The sequence below is a fragment of the Microtus pennsylvanicus genome, chromosome 22, assembly GCF_037038515.1.
Source record: "Microtus pennsylvanicus isolate mMicPen1 chromosome 22, mMicPen1.hap1, whole genome shotgun sequence".
In the NCBI taxonomy this organism is placed as follows: Eukaryota; Metazoa; Chordata; class Mammalia; order Rodentia; family Cricetidae; genus Microtus; species Microtus pennsylvanicus.
The window spans coordinates 26,634,773-26,652,167 of NC_134600.1; the positions used below are offsets into that span (position 1 = coordinate 26,634,773).

Genomic DNA, 17,395 nt, shown 5'->3' on the forward strand with positions numbered 1-17,395 from the left:
TGCAAGGCTCAGAACTTTCTGAATAAATGCTGAAGACAAAGGGAAAAAAAGTAACATTTTTTTTTCTAAAAGCGGCAGGTGGCTCTACTATTTATCTCAATGGCAATCAACAAAACAGATTCAGAACAGGTAGTAGAATTTCTAGATAATTCCCCCAATAGTTTGTGACAAGCCTATCAAGTAAAACAACGAAGAACATTAGCTTGTTTGGTGGTACACAAAAACATCTGGGGAAAGAGGTAAAGTAATGGGATAAAATCATCATAAAGACCCTCCTAACCATAACAATTTTTCCATATAGGACTAAACTATCATATGTAACTCCTGACTGGGGTGGAGTGGCACTGTTAGCCTCTCACCAACTTGAGTGTAAGATTTTTTTAAGTGCAATTAAAAATTTTTCTAATCTTAGCCAAATATACATAATTTATCACTAGTTTATCACAGTAAAATCAGACTGTTTTGTTATTATAGTTGCAGTTTTAAATGTTACAATAGTAGTCATTTGAAACTAGCTTAAAGAAATCTTAAGTACAAGAAAAAGAAAATGGCCTTTATATTTATAAAACTTTCAACATAATCAAAGGTTCTTCTTCCTTGATTTGCAGCCTTAATGACGCAAGTTAATTACAAAATAAAAACAGTTCTAATATAAGTCTCAAATTGCACTGTATCTATCTTAAGACATGAAATATTTCAAACTGTACTGAAATGCTTTTTTCTTTCTATAAAGTCTCAAATGGAAGTCTTGCTGTCAGAAAGGGGTACAAGATCTGACAAAAGCAATCGCGAAAATTCAGCCCGGGAAAGGGAGAAGGGTATTTTTCACCCTTTCCTTAGCTACACTGAGTCTTTTACTACGAAAACATATGCTGCATCATTCAACAGCACAGGATGGCACGGGACCACTTCTCTCGGAGTTAAACTGTAAGGTTCCCGAGAAGATGCTCAACACACACACACACAGACACACACACAGACACACACTTCTTCCTAGAGGACCAAACACACACACTACACACCTCTTCGGAGTTAAACTGTAAGGTTCCCGAGAAGATGCTCAACACACACACACACACACACACACACTTACTTCTTCCTAGAGGACCAAACACACACACACACTACACACTTCTTCCTAGACGACCAAACAGGCTTTACCCCTAAGGCTTGCTCGGCACGATCCGGTCAATGACTTCTCGGCTGGGCTAGGTAGGGTTCCCCCCGTACCCTAGGCCACGTCCCGCGGTCTTTACAGAGAAGGTCCGGCCAGTACCCACGACTCCCTCGCGGATTACAGTCGAGCCCCACAACTGGCGAGAGCCACACGGGCTAACCGAGCCCCAGGGCCACGAGTGGGCTCGGGCGACCCCCGCCCCCACTGCCAACCCCACCCACGCCCAGGCCGCCCAGGGGGCCTCCCCGACGGCGGACCCAGCTGAGCCAGGCTTGAAGCTCCGCTGCCTCACACGCAGACTCCCGCGGGCGCTCGGCGCCGTCCGCTGCGGCTCGGGCCCACCCCCAGGGGTCCCGGCGCCATTTGGTTCCTCTAGCCCGCCGCCATTTTCCGCCGCCGCCGGCTCGCCGAGGCGCCCGGGCGCCTGCCCGGCGGTCCCGACCGCCAACGCCCGCACGGGCCGGCGAAGGAGGTGGCGGGCGCGGCGTGCCGCCGGGGCCACTGGGCGAAGGCCGAGCTCCGACCCCGCCCGCGGTGCCCGGCCGGCGGCAGCCAAGGCCTGCGAAGGGGCCGGCCCGGTCTCACTGGGCGGAGCGGCTGCGCCAGAGGCCCGGACCTGTAGGTTCCATCGCACTTACTTCCTGTTTTGGGTCCGGGCACTTTGGAAGAACCAGGATGGAGGCTCCAAAAAATACCAGGATGGAGGAAGCAGCCACGGGAGAGAGTGGCTGCAGCTGGGGTGAGCGAGCGCAAGCAGCCACCGGAAACGGAGCCGCGGCCGCGCCCCGCCCCCCGCCTCCCAGCAACCCCCCCTTCTGCCCGCCTCTCCCGTGGGGCGGCCCCGCGCGCCACCCGCGACGTCACTTCCGGCCTCGGCGGCGCTCGGCTCGGGCTCGGTCGCCATTTCCTTAGCGAGCGGTTGTGTGGCTTTCGCCGTCCAGCTGTTGCCGATGCAGCAAAGCCAGGCGCAGGTCTCTGCTCCATCTGCCTCTGGCCCCTTCCCGGAGATCCGAAGCGGAGAGGAGGGAGCGCCGTGGGCCGGCTTGAGGGGGCCTGGGGGTGCAGACGCGAGCAGTGTCGTCTCTGCTCCTTGGAGTCTGGGCGGGCGCTATGATTTCTTGGGGAAAGGTGGTCTCCGTTGACTGTGATCTCGCTTTTTAGGAAACGAAGGTTCTAGATGCATTTCAAGTTCAGTGCTGTTGCTCTACGCCGGCTGCAGCCCTACAATCTGGAGCCTTAGAAATGAACAAAATAGAAACCCTCTCGCTGTGCCCTTTTAAAAAAAATATTATTGTTTGTTTTGTTTTTTGAGACAGGATTTTTCTGTGTAGCTTTAGAGCCTGTCCAGGTACTCTCTTGCGTAGCCCAGGCTGGCCTCGAACTCAAAGAGATCTGTCTGCCTCCCGTGTGCCGGGATTAAAGCCTTGTGACACCCATGCAAATCTTTAGGAATCGGATTCCTTAAGGGAGCTGCATCTTTGGTTTTGAGATTTTCATACGTGATCAAATGCATTTTTGATCGTATTCACTCTTCCCTGCCCACTCCAACACCACCCGTGTTCCCCCTGACATCCCCCGCTCAAATCACATTCATGTCCTGTTATTCTATTAAGTCTTTGTGTATTCGTGTGTATTTGTGTAGCTCAAATGTCCTTGTGTGTAGATCTGAGCTCTTGAACATGGGAAAACAATCCGGTCTTTTTTAGGAGGGAAACTGACTTTCCCTCAGCACCCTTGGCTGCCAGTCGTCCCTTAGCTGGGGATGGAATCCTTTACCCCATCCAAGCTGGAATGTTGACTGGAGCAGTGGTTTGCTTCTGGGTGATGGGTATTTCACACCAGTCTCCCCATTGCCCTGGCTCTTTCAGTTTCTCTGCCCCCATCTTCAGTGATACTCCGTTGGCCTTGGTTTAGGGATTCCACTATAAATGTCCCATTCAGGGATGGGCACGCCACAGTCAGTTAACTCTGGACGCTGACCATTTGTGGTCCTGTCCTAACCTTCGTCCTCTGCAAAAAGTGCAGACTCTGATGAGAACACCAAAGAAGCCCCTTTTTTTTGCTGTGTTTAAGGCACCCCAAGCTGGACACTAATTTCGGCAGTGAAGAGGCTGTAGCAGAAGGCTTTGGAATCTGAGGTAGCATAGGCTATATAGACTCCATCTCAAAATCGGGTTCTAGGCAGTAGATTCCTCTTTTATTACTTCAATGGCATCTAACTTGTTTATAAAGCCAAGATATGTTATGTTCTGCGTTCTTTTCGCTATTGTTGATAGAAAATTTAAAGTTGGTCTTTCAAGTCTAAGCAAGAAGGAGGGGACATGGACACAAAGTCCTACCCTGTTTGCAAATGACAGCTCTTGGGAAAGGGAAACTCAGTTTTTTCAGTGGAGTGAAATTGGATATGTCAACCATACTCTAAGACAGGCCTGTTCCACAGGAGTAGATGGCCAACAATTTGGACTATACATTTCTTTTGAGGGTGTTTTTCTTTTTAAGAGAAAGAACGAACACGACATTGGGTGGGTTAAAAAAGTAGATGATCAAGAAAGAAGGGGGACAAGAAATATGACAAGATATGTAAAAATATACTATATGATGTTGTGTGGCATTTTGTGTTTTGACAATAAAACTTGCTTGGAGATGAGAGGATAGAGCTAGCTGCTAGGTCTGGAGGTCTGTACAGACAGGAGACCGGAAGTGATAAGGTGGGGCATAGACAGGGAGACCGGAAGTGATAAGGCGGGGCATAGACAGGATCTCGGCCCCTTGGTCTGAGGTTGCAGAGAGGTTAAGAAGTGACTTTGGTCATTCTTTGCTTCTCTGATCTTTCAGCTTTTGCCCCAATATCTGGCTCCAGGTTTTTATTGATAATACTAGTTAGGATCTTGTTTCAATATGAAACTATCATAAATAGAAGAAAAATCCTGGCTTTCACTTACATTCTCATATCTGAGGACTTTCTGGAAACTGGTAACAGCGAGTTTCAGGTAACTAATAAGGTTACCAAAATTTAGAAATTTCCTCTAATAAAGCACACTGGCAATTGGCATTTAATTAGAAAAATGTTGTATATCCTTAGGTTCTTAGTTAAATGTATGTAGTTTTTACCAGTAGTAAGCATTATTTGCTTACCCATTTCTCAGAATTAAAGGGAATATAGAAGTTGTGGGATAACCACCATACATCTGTTAGAACGGCCCCGAGCAAAGCCACAAGGCCGCCTACCATCAGGGCTGCGGAGAAACAATGCTCGTTCTCTGCTGGGGCTAACACAGTGGTGTAGCCTCTTGGAAGACAGGATAGCACTTTGTCTTCTTTTATACAAAATAACATTTTCCTCATATGATAAAGGCAATCTTTCCTTGTTCTGTTGCCCAAATAAACTGTGAGCTTAACTTCACGCAAAGCCTGGACACTATATTTACAGCATCCTTATTCACAGTTGACAAACAGAATGCCACCAAAATTTGTTTCAGCAGGTAAACCAGAAGTGATTCTCAGCCTTCCTAAGGATACGGCCCGTTAATACAGTTCCTCATGTTGTGGTGACCCACCAACCATAAAACTATTTCTTTGCTACTTCATAACTAATCATGAATAATTTGGTATGTAGAATATCTGATAATGTGACCCCCCTCCAAAAAAAGGGTCATGACTCACAGGTTAAGAACTGCTGAGGTGAATGACTAAACAAAGAGGCACACCTTTAAATGGAATTTTTGTTGTTTTTGTTTTTATATAGCTCTGGCTGTACTGTGACTTGTTTTGTAGACCAGACTGAACTCAAATCCTCTGCCTCTCAAGTGTTGGGATTAAAGGTGTGCACCACTACTGTGTGAACTCATACAATGAAATTGTATTTGGTGTAAAGAAGGGAAGAATCAAGATATATATTATTACATGAAGAAAACCATCTACAGTATGCGTGGTAAGACTCTGCCGTTGTGATTGTCTTGCTTTCCTATTGCGGTGAAGAGACACCATAACCACGGCAACTTATAAAACAAGAGGATTTGATTGGAGGCCTGCTTACAGTTTTAAAGGATGTGTCCATAGTTATCAGGGAAGGGAGCATGGCAGCAGGCAGACAGGCGGCCATGGCACTGGAGCAGTAGCTGAGAATTTACATCCTTATCTACAAGTTGAAGGCAGAAGGCAAATTATGTTTTGGGCTTTTGAAACTTGAAGCCTGCCCCCAGTGACATAGCATCTCCAACCAGGCCACACCTAACCCTTCTCAAATAGTTCACCAAGTGGAGAGCAGGCATTCAAACATAAGAACCTACAGGGACCACTCTCATCCATCCACCACAGTGATATTCCGTAAAGGGCAAGGTTTTGGAGACAGCAAGATTAGTGTTACCAGGGGTGGGGAAAATGAATAGAGTTCAGGGGTTCCTATAGCGGCAAAGACTCTGTGGTACTGAAATAGAAACATGCCTTTACAGTTGTAGCGCACCCCCGAGTCTGATAAAGACAATACTCCAAATGAACTCTAACATAAACCATGTACTTTCTTTGTTAATAGTATGTCAGTGTAGGTTCATCCCTTATGGCAAACGCTCACTCTGATTGGGTGCGTGTGCACGCGCGTGCATGTCTGTGCACATGCGTGTCTGTGAAGCCATGAGATATGTAGGAATCCTTCCTGCTCAACTTTGTGGTGAGTGTAGAAAGTGTTAAGAAACTGAAACCTAGATCTGGTTGTAAAATGAGGGACGTTTAGACCTCCCATTAGGGGTCTTATTCTTTACTATCAGATGAAGTAGATAAAGAATATGGAAGACAGAAAGATGAGAGAAGATTGGTATTTCTATCACCTGCTGTTGGGAAGACAAATTCCTGCTTTTACCAACTACCTTGCATTGGGAGTTTTAAGGAAGCATGAAAAAACAAAAAAAAGTCATAACATTGATATTTAAAAATGTAAATCTATTATCACAGTAACACCTCTGCACCCTTAACCTGAATAATTATTATCAAGATTGTCTAGAATGCGACTTGAATCCCAGAATATCTGTCTGTAGTTACACCTACTTCTCTTCTTAGTGTGTTCTCAGATTATGCATGAAAATTTAAATAATTGGAATTTAAACATCTTGAAGAAAAATAAACATGAGAAATATCTTCTCTAACAGAAGTTATGGCAGAAAAACATCTCCACCACGTTAATGGTATTTGCTATATGTGCTATTTTGATTTCTTCTGTTAGGCTCCATGTTTTTATCAGACTCATGAACAGCATCATAGAGTCAGTATTAATGAAATTTCCTCCTTCCCTCCGTATTTCCCCTTTCCCTTCATTATCTGCCCCAGCCCTTCCTTATTTGAGTCAGGGTCTTGCTGCTGAGCCTAGGCTGCACTTAAACTAATAATCGTCTTGCCTCAGCCTCCTAAATGCTAGTATTACAGGCATGCATCCCCATGTTCAGCTAAAATTAATTCCCTCTTTTGAAAAGTTAATGTATTAATATAAAAGTATTTGAAATACTAAGGTGTTATGATTCTGTTTCATGTAAGTAGTTGGTATGCTTCAGAAAAAAGACATTTTTTCAAAGTAAAAGAAAAATACTATGTAATTTGTCTTTCCCCACAGTGTATGGATGCTGTTAATATAACCGTTGGTTTTCTAAAAGTTTGGGAGAGTGGATAGGGACCCTAAGTCTAGTGGAGGAATGAGTGACCTGTTCTATTCAGTCTCCATCTCACTCCTGGTTCAACCTTATCTCATTTCTTCCTGAGGCTTTCCTCTGGGCTGCAGGTCCAACTCTAAACCCTTTCCCTCAAAGTCTACTTTCTGTCTGTGCCTCATTTCTCCACTGCTGAATCCTTCAACCTGGACATCTCCTCTCTGTACTTTTTGGTTCTTTTTCATTGCTGAGACTGATTAGAAAATTAGCAGAAGAACATTCCCGTTGCTCTCAGGGGAATGCAAGCCTAAGGTTTCACACACTTTTGTCCAGTAAGGCTCAGAGCAGGGATGCTATGAAAGTGGCCTTTACACGGAGAACTCACAGCAGGCATCACTGAGAAAGTATGTAAGCAGAGCCTTAAAAAGTGAGCACAAACAGCGTGGTCTGGATGGTGGGAGGTGTTTGTCCAGACTAGTGCAATAAAGAACTTATTCGTAGGGAGTGACTGTCCTATATAGCATAAAATAGTAAGAACACAGCTCAGGCAAATGGTAGACCATGTCATATTCTGATGTTAACTGACTTTTCTAAAAAGATTTATGAGTGCTCTATCTGCATGTACACCTTTGTGCCAGAAGAGGGCATCAGATTCCACTAGAAATGGTTGTGAACCACCTCGAACTTTCGACTTCTGGAAGAGCAGCCATTGCTCTTAACTGCTGAGCCATCTTCCCAGTTCTGTTAACTAACTTTTGGTTTTTTTCTTTTTTTTTCTTTTGGTTTAGTTTTTGTTTTGTTTTGGAGACAGGGTTTCTCTGTAGCTTTGGAGCCTGTCTTAGAACTAGCTCTTGTAGACCAGGCTGGCCTCGAACTTACAGAGATCTACCTGCCTCTTCCTCCTGAGTGCTGGAATTAAGGACATGCGTCACCACTGCTGGCTCGGCTAACTAACTTTTTAAAATTTTATTTCCTTTACTAAATTTTAAGTGTGTGAAGCACTATAATTCACACACACACACACACACACACACACACACACACACTCGCACGTGCGAGCACACACATTATTTGTGTGCAACGCTGTCCAGAAAGTGTCTGGAGATTCATCATCTATCTGGAGACTTTCTGCCCATGAATAAGTATTTCCCACTTCCTCCTCCCCTTGGTCCCTGGTAACCACCAGTCTGCTCTTTGATTTCATGAATCTTTGGTTTTACAAATTTGAATATTTTAGATACCTCATTTACGTAGAATAATGTGTTTTTTTCTGTGACTGACATTTCATTTTGCATCATATCTTCAAAATTTATTTATATTATTGGATTCCTTCTTTTTAAGAACTTTGAACAGTATTCCTCTCTAAGACCGGAGCTGAGCACATGCCCAGACAGGGCCAAGATGATCATCTGTAACCCACCTTTACCATGTCAGAGATTTAGGTTGCCAGCATATGGCACAGCCTCTCTGATTAGTAGATTCTTAAATGTTTGTTGATATCAAACGTAGTCGATTTACTTTAATCAAAAGAATTGGAAGCGGAACATGTTTTGCAGTGGCTTCTGTCTGCAGGAGCACAGCCTTTTCTCAGATATCACTCCATGGGCAATTAAGAAAGGAACAAATGCTGGCATTTATTGTTCTTCAAACACAAGGTGGTCAGTTTGAACACTATGTCACATTTGCTGTTACTCTGAAGTCCACTGCTCAGTTCTTGTGGATGTAGAGGCAACTCCTTAAGGCCTATCATTCAACCAGCAGGTGTCTCTATTGCTCAGCAAGATTTTCTTTTTAGAGTAGTAGCTTCACCAGTAGATGGAAATTTGGGGACTTGAATTGCTAAGGATATGATACAGCAGATCACAGACAAGAACTCAGATCCAGACTCAATGATAAAGCTTACCAGGAGGGATTATGCTTTGAATTCGGATATGGGAACCCTTTCTAGCATTTAAAGACGAGTTGTAGATTGCTGCTCATTTCTTTCAGTCCGTGTGCATCAAGTTCCCTTCACTGAATGTGCAGCAGAAGAGAAGAAACAAATGCCTTTACCACCTTTGTGATCCGTTTATTCACTTTATTCAGCAGGTATTCCTCAGAACCTACTCTGTTTCGAGTACTATTTTAGACACAGAGAATATGGTTCTGATCAAGAGAGACAAAATTTCTGCTTTCATATAATCTCTTTTCTAGGGGAACAACTCACATTGTGGCATATCTACCTCATATCATGTAAAATCTTGTGGTTACGATGTTAGTTTGCTATATGCCTAACAACTGTCGGTGAACTTTCTCATAACTAGCAATAAGAGATGATAGTATATGAATTAAATCACTTACATTCACAGTAAATCAAACTGAAAATATTAGGAAAGTTGGCCCATTTCCATTGCTTTTGCTTAGTCTGGCACTATCAAGTTCTCTGAGGTGTTAGAGATCCTTTGTCTTTACATACAACATCAATTCTAGGACAAGAGAATTATGTTTGATGTATACACGCATGTGCACGAGCATGTGAAATGTGCTGCAGATGGGTGCTTGTGAAGGCCAAAGGTCAAATGTGGTCCTCAGTCATTCTCTACTTTGTTTTTGAGACAGACTCCTTCACTGAACCTGCACTCACCAATTTGACCAGACTGGCTTGCCAGTGAGATCAAAGTTCTTTCTGTTTCTGCTTTCTTCACACAAGGATATTAGGTTTCCTGCCTTAACTCCCTGTTTTGTTGTTTTTTTTTTGTTACATAATAGTGACAATAAAATTCATAATCTTCTTACTTATGGGCAAGCACCTTACCAACTAAGCCATCTCCCCACCCCTCAACCTGTTTTTAAATATTTCTGTGATAATTTCTGAGTGTCTACGTAGTACTAAATATAACCATGTTAAGTTAAACTTCAACACATAATACTTTTGTTACACCGCATCTTAAGTAGGTAGGGCTAGTGAAGACAAGAAATATATAGATATTTAATTGAATGAAACGTCTCCTAACAGGATTAGACATGCAGAGTCTGTTCAACCTGGTGTGGAAAGATAGAAGACTCACAGGCACTGTCTGAGAGGAGGAGACATTCCTTTCTCTAGTACACCTCTACCAGCTGTTGGTCGTTTTTCCATACCCTCTTTTTACATGATGCTTCAGTCTTTTTTCCCTTGCCAAAGAACTGTATATGGTGATATCATTCTTTATTAAGAACATTTTTAATCTTGATTAATTTTTGACTCTCTTCTGAGAAGAAACCCGTTCCACCTTACCACTGCGAACCAACTGAAACATATCTATTAATTCAACAGTGCTCCAAATACAATGCTATGAACAGCTATGTTGTTGGAAGTGGTGACAGTAAATAGAACACTCTCAAATGACTAACTCTTGCGATGTGTTCCTGCCTTTTTACCATGAGAACATTTTGATAGTAAAGAATTTCAGAATTATATTTTTTTATTTTTGCACATTGTTGATAGGTACTGTGGGACAATGGTCTTGTATCCTGTAAAGATTTGTCATTTGTATTGTTTTTAATAAAACGCTGATTGGCCAGTGACCAGGTAGGAAGTATAGTCAGAATGACCAGAATAGGGGAATTCTGGGAAGAGGAAAGGCTCTGTTTGCAGTCTTCATCCAGATACAGTGGAGGCAAGATGAGAATGCCTCACTAATAAAAGGAATCAAGCCATGTGGCTAACACAGACAATTATGGGTTAATTTAAGATGTAAGAGTTAGTTAATAAGAAGACTAAGCTAATAGGCCAACCAGTTTATAATTAAAGTAGGCCTCTGTGTGTTTCTTTGGGACTGAACAGCTGTGGGACCAGGTGGGACAGAAACTTCTGCCTACAGATAGAAGTATAAATTAGGTTATATGTTATGAGAACAGAAGAGACCAAGCAGTCCTACTACATGTATACAAAGGGAAAGAAATCAGCATGTCAGAGGGACATTGTTGCTTCATATTTATTGTACCACTGTACATGATAGCCAAGAAATAGAAACCACCCAAATATCCATGGAGCTAAGTAAAAATTGTGACAATATAGATGGAACTGGAAATCATTGTGTTAAGTGAAATAAGGCACAGAAAGACAATGACCACATGATCTTTGTCATAAGTGGAACTGGAAATAGTTACATGGAATAGCTACATAGTAATTATACATATTTATGGAGTACACTGTGATGTGTGATAATGTAATAATTATGTCAGGGTAAATGGCACATCTATCACCTCCTATATGCAACATTTTTGCATGGAATTATACTCAGTATTGGAGTTCTAGTTTTCAACATTATATCATAGAAGTGGATGCTGGAAGAAATGTGTATCTGAGAATTACTGGTGTTTTTAGAAGATAAGCAATATATAGAGTATCCCAGACGATAGTGATGCCTCTGAGTTCACCTTTCCGTGGTTGAAGAGACCAGATCAGAGTGGTCGTAGCCATAATTCATTGGCTTTGAGTCCTCTTACAGGGATGTAGTAAATGTCTGATAGGCATAAAATTATTTCATATGTTTTGATCATAATTGGCACAAGCCCCTGCAAAAGCCCCAGTATGCACAGAAAAGGAATACTAGTAATACCTATCTCTATTATGTCTCTAAAAGTCAAGGGCTCACAAAGTTAACCTGAAGTCTATATGCTCATAATTAGTAGACGAAAGTTATGAGAATATCTAGGCAGAAGAATGAAGAGCTGTTTGTAATAGGCTTTCTCTTTGAGCCACCAACTAGCTCCCAAATCAGGACATAGAGACTTATTATTAGTTAGGAATGCTTGGCTTTATTTTAGTGCTTATTTTTATTTGTTTCTCTTTATGTTTTGCCTTGGGGCTTTTTTGCTTCCTCCCTCCCTCCCTCCCTTCCTCCCTCCCTCCCTCCCTTCCTTCCCTTTCCTGTTGTCTCCATGGCTGACTGACTGGGAGCAGCCTGGCTTCTGGCCCTCTCTTTCTCTCTCATTCTTGTCTCTTGCTCCTCCTTCTCTTTCTCTCCCTCCCTCCCCTCTCAGATTTCACCTCCTGCTTATTCTCTCAGCCTGCCAGCTCCACCTATTCTTCTCCCTCAGGTGCCTTAGGCAGGGGAGGTGAAACAAATGCAACACATCTTTACATAATTAAACAAATGCAGCACAAACAAATGTAACACATCTTTACATCATTAACAAAGGCAGCAGAAACCGATGTAACACACCTTTACATAGTTAAAGTAATATTCCACAGCAGTTATTAACAGCTCAGACAGGGCAGAATGGTGTTCTTCTTTAATAGTTGACAATACATTCTCAGTTTCTCTTCTACAGTGCACTTAGTCAAGACTGAACCAACTTCTCTGAATCAGAGCTTCCAAGGGAATGGCCTGGTCTGATCTACATACAAAGATCACTTTCTATCACAGGGAGATTTACCTAGGGTTTCCTGATCAAGCTTGGTCTTTGAGTCTAGCTAAGCTTTCTCCTTGAGAGCCTCCAGGGGTAATGAGGCCCGTTAGGCAATGAATTATTTTGTAATGAGGCATGTCTCAGAGTGTCAGAAGTGCGTCGTCACCCATCTGTTGTGTAATTTTCACTAAAAAGGATAAACTGTAGTCTATCCAGGCTCTTTTGGAATGGATAGAAATTGACCAATTCATTTTGTTTTCCCCATCGATGAATTATGGTCAGAATACAAAATCCAGTAGTGAGGAAATTTTGGGAGCATTCTTAAACTCTCACAACATTTACTCTACATTTCTGTCGAGAGAGTCGTACTTGATACCTCTTTTCAGTGGCTGAAACTAATCCTTTGCTAATCCGAACCAAAGTGCTTCTCAATTGCTATCTTTATGACTGCTGTAAGAAGTATAATTAAGACTTTGTGCCTACTTCCCCTTCAATTATACATCTTACTTAACTGCTGGGAGAGGGAAATTCATCAGTTCTCTTCAATGGAGCGACACTGGGCATCTCAGCCACACTCTGGCGCGGGCTATGTGCACAGCCCGCAGCGGGCCAGCACGAAACAGGCTCCATGGTATTTTGTGTGCTCTTTGTTAGTGCTTGGTGGATTTTTTTCTCTTTTTGGTTTTTGTTTTCTTCTCTTGGCTTTTTTTTTTTTGAGAGAAAGAAAGAGCATGAGGTTGGGTGGGCAGGAGTGGGGAGGATTTGGGAGGATGTGGAGGACAGAAAACAATATGAACAAAATATATTGTATGAAAATTTAAAAAATAAAAATATAAAAAGAATAATAGGAATGCTATATTACGTTTTAAAGAAATTATAAATTTTATTTGTATTTAATCCCGCTTTTAGTGCTGTTGCTTGATTCAATGCTGTTAATTTAGATGATATTCAGTGTCAGTCAGTGCCTCACATCTCTTATCTATGAAAATCAATGTGAGATTTTCTTAATACTTAAATCAAAGTCCCGAGACACTTGGTGATTTCCACAATTTTTTGTTGGTTTTATGGCTTGATGGGATCATAGCTGTGTCTCCCTCTAATTTTTGCACTAAGGCATAAATGCTATCTTAACTTGAAGAATTGAGTCTTTTTTATTTTTGCTATGAAGCTACTCATTGAAAGAATTTACAGTGAATTATCTAGGACTTACCACAGGGCAGGGAACCCTGACAGCTCTTTGGACTGGAAAGGGAGGGGGAGAGGAGTGGGGGGAAGGGGAGAGGGGTGGGAGGAGGGGGAGAAGAGTGGGAGGAGGGGGAGAAGAGTGGGAGGAGGGGGAGGGAAATGGGAGGCTGGTGGGAGGAGGTGGAAATTTGTTTTTTTTCTTTTCTTTATCCTCCTTTTATCAATAAAAAAATAAAAAAAAATTGAGTTTAAAAAAAAAAAAGAAATCAAACTCCATGCCCTGACAGGACAGGGGTGCATCTCCTACGTCACACTGGCCCCCAGGGCAGGGTGAGCCAGCCAAGCATGTGGCTACCAGAGTCCCACCCAGTTGTGCCCTGTAGGGGCCAGGATGATGTCTGTGGCACATGTTTCTAACTAGAGCCAAACAAATGACCCTGGTTTGTGCTGCAGCCTGGGGCCATTTTGAGGCCTGTGGGCCCTGCTGACCATGGTGAGGTTTGGGCCCTCACTGCCACTGAGGGCCTCATCTGGGTCCAAGGCCCTGCAGCACCTGGGGTCTTGTTGATGTCTGTAGTCCGGGTTGTCACCGGGGGTAATGAAGATGTCCCTGGCCTGTGGTGCATATGAAGCCATTGAATGTCTGTAGGCTGTGCTGCCACCTGGGGCCATACTGAAGGGAGTGGCCTGCACTGTCACCTGAGGCCTTGTTGGTGCCCGCAGTCTGGGCAGCCTTGGAGAGACTTGTCTGGGTCCATGGTCTTGCTGCAGCAAGGGGCTATGTTCATGGTCCGTGCTGTCATCAGGAACCATATGGAGGCCCATGACGCATGCTCCCGCCTACTGCAAAGGGACCATTTTTTGCCATGATATTAATGACTGTAGATGCATAGTTGAGAAGGAAAGACATGGAAGACCTCTACAACAGCACCCTCTGACCTGCCTCCCTCCCCTCCAAGTAACAGCCTAGACAGGATGTCACTGAAAAACCTCAAACTGTGTGATGGAGATGCTGAAGAGTAGCCCTCCACAATCAAAGGCTTCTGGTGGAAGTGTGGGGAGGGAAGGGCTCGGTTCTCTCTCAAGGGCAGGCCACTTGACCATGCCGTGTACCAGCGAGTACAGAGATAACACAGAGGGGACTTTTTAAAAAGTCCTTTTACTTCTTTTAGGGGAGGAAGCAATGGAGAAGGGGACATGAAAGGACTGGGAAGGGATTATGTTCAGGGTGCATGATGTGAAATTCCCAGAGAATGAGTAAAAACATTGTGTGTATGTATGTATGTGTGTGTGTGTGAGAGAGAGAGACAGAGACAGAGACAGAGAGACAGGGAGGCAGAGAGAGAAACAGAATCAAACTCTTTACAGCGGGATCATCGGCTCCCACCATTTGTCTGGTTTCTTTCTTGATGATCCTGCTCTCTTTCCTATCTCAAGAGCAAGGTTAGATCATCTTTCCTTGTACACAGTGTTTTAACAAACCAGAAGACTGGGTAGAGTAATGACTAAATCGATCCCCACATTTTACTCCCTTCCATAGTAAGAGAATATTTGAGTGCCAGATGCTGATTATATTATGTAGCCCCCTGTGAGTCCAAGTACAACAGTCTGACCAATGTGTTTTAGGCAAAAGTGATTTTCTCCTGAAGACTCAAGCCTGCCCTTCATTCACCTTCCCTTCACCTTTCTGGCTGCGATGTGGATGTGGCTATAATAAACCATCTTGTACTTGATAGATAATGGCACCAGGAATAGGGAAAAATGGCTAAATCTCTGGAGTCCTCATACCATCCCTGGATGATTATATCTTGCATGCTTTGTAAGACAAAAGTAAAATTCTGTCTGTCTATATTTTCCTATGTTGAGTGTCAGTGACTGAGTTTGTATCCTATCAACGCAGTGACCATCAGATGCTCCCTCTTCATATCAACACATCTCTTAAAAACAGGGTTTTCCTTCTAAGCGGAAGTCAAGGAAACCAAGCCTTCTCCTCCTTTCTATATTTATGTGCAACTTTCTGTAAGCAGGGAAGATGAAAATACTGATACTTTCTTTAAAGACATTTGGGTATAAAGACACTTCATAAAGAAAGAAGTTTGTGGAGTGAGCATCTAGGAAGTTCAAAGTATTTTCAAGGGAAAAGGGAGAACGGGATCATAAAGTCCTGCCACTTGTCTGGGGAAGACAATGTACAGAAAATTACCAAGCTGCTTTTAAATGTTTGGGGAGAGAGTCAGTTTTCTTCAGGGAAGCAGACCCTGAGAGGCTCCTCCTACTCCAGTTGATGGTTGCCCATCCATGTACAAACGGGCAGCACTAAATCGACTCATGAATATTAAAAAGGGAGACCATGAAGTTGGAGGGAAAATGGAGGGGGGATAGGGGCAGAATTAAAAGGGGTGTATGTCATCAAAACTCATGATTGTGTGAATATCATATACTTTCAAAAGGAATAAAAATCCATTCAGTTTGGATAGAGCCCTGGGAAATTGTGGAACACAAAGACAAATCGGTGGGGGTAAAGTGATAGAAAGATATCTGTTAATTTGATGCTTATTGTATAAAAAAACACTGCAACATTTAGTTCCCCCAAATCACTGTTATGATCACGTGGAAGATAAAGGGGGATTGGATGGCCACAGTCACGTGTGTGCTTGAAAGGATGGTGACTGGGTGGCTTCAGTGCTCTCCCATAATTCCACTGTAGTGTCTGGCGTGTTTGTTGGCAGCAACGTTCAAAGAGCGGCAGAGAAGTCAGGTTTTTATGCACAAGTATTTTTTTTTTCATTTTACAAATTCCACCATCAAGGGAAGTCAAGGCAAGATGGTTGAAGAAAAGAAAACCACAGAGACAAAAATACTGCTTGCTAGCTCTTTTCCTTTGCTCATGTTCAGCTACCTTTCTTATCTAATCAAGGTCCACCTGCATAAGGATGGCACTGCCCACATTGGGATGGGCCATCCTATGACAATTAATACTCAAGGAAACACTACATAGACACGTCTTAGCCAGTCTGACTTAGTTCCTTAACTGAGATTTCCCCAGATAATTCTGTACAATTGACAGTTCTTATTTATGAACTCAGGAACCACAAGTCACAGATTTATTACAGAAAATGGATTCCATTCAGTACACAGTCATAGAATAAGTCATAGGAGAAGATACATTTCTTTTGCCTGGTCATTTGTTTTGTGGCAATTGACTGAGTAATTAATGTTTAAATTCAAAATGCCCCCAAATTGTCATTCTTTTTTTCTTTTTCAATTTGTTTTTATTGCACTATATATTTTTCCTTCCCTCACCTCCCTTCCTTTCCCTTCACTTCTACCCTCTCCTGTGATCCTCCCATGCTCCCAATTTACTCAGGAGATCTTGGCCTTTTCTCCTTCCTATGTAGATCCATGTATGTCTCTCTTAGGGTCCTCTCTGTTGTCTAGATTCTCTGGGGTTGATGCACAAGTGTTTTAAAAATCTGTAATGGTTTTACATTGACAGTTAATTGACCAAGCTCATAGACAAGAACTGAAAGAAAGCCTTCACTGTCCTATAGGAAAACTTGAAAATCATCAAGCGACAATATTTTTAGACTTCAAGTTTTTTAGATACCAAAAGATGTGGACTTCTTAACTGGTTTTCAGTGAAGAAAACAGAACACAGACTTTGAGATCAACCACAGATATTGCCCCAAATTTGTCCTTTCACATGAATAGAATTAATTTGTTAGAACAGTTTGAGATTTCAGGGGTTGGCTCAGTGGGTAAGGGCACTTGCTCTGCTTGAGGACCTGAGCTTCGACCCACAGCATCCAGGTAAACAAACAAACAAAAAACAAAAAAACCCAAAACAGCAACAACAAAAGCAAGCATTACTGTTCATGCACAGAGGTCTCACTGGCCAGCTGGCCTACCTGAAGCGTGAACATCTGATCCAGGGAGGGAACCTGGGTCAAGGCAATAGGGTGGAGGAAGCCATAGATGATGGCATCCATCCTCCTCCTCTGACCTCCACATGCTCCTGTATAGG

General features: G+C 42.9%; 1 protein-coding gene across 6 annotated transcripts in view; it reads right to left on the minus strand.

Moving 5' to 3' along the window:
- Positions 1 to 1,978, minus strand: part of Dmtf1 (cyclin D binding myb like transcription factor 1) — a 50,727-nt gene extending 48,749 nt beyond the window's left edge. For 2 of the 6 annotated variants that reach the window (XM_075955955.1, XM_075955950.1), the window contains exon 1: positions 1,816 to 1,978. The gene's annotated coding sequence lies outside the window, so the exon portion shown is untranslated. Of the gene's footprint in view, positions 1 to 1,161; positions 1,716 to 1,815 lie in introns of those variants that run through there. The other 4 variants (XM_075955954.1, XM_075955958.1, XM_075955957.1 and 1 more) reach the window with 4 other exon arrangements.
- Positions 1,979 to 17,395: the final 15,417 nt, after the last annotated feature.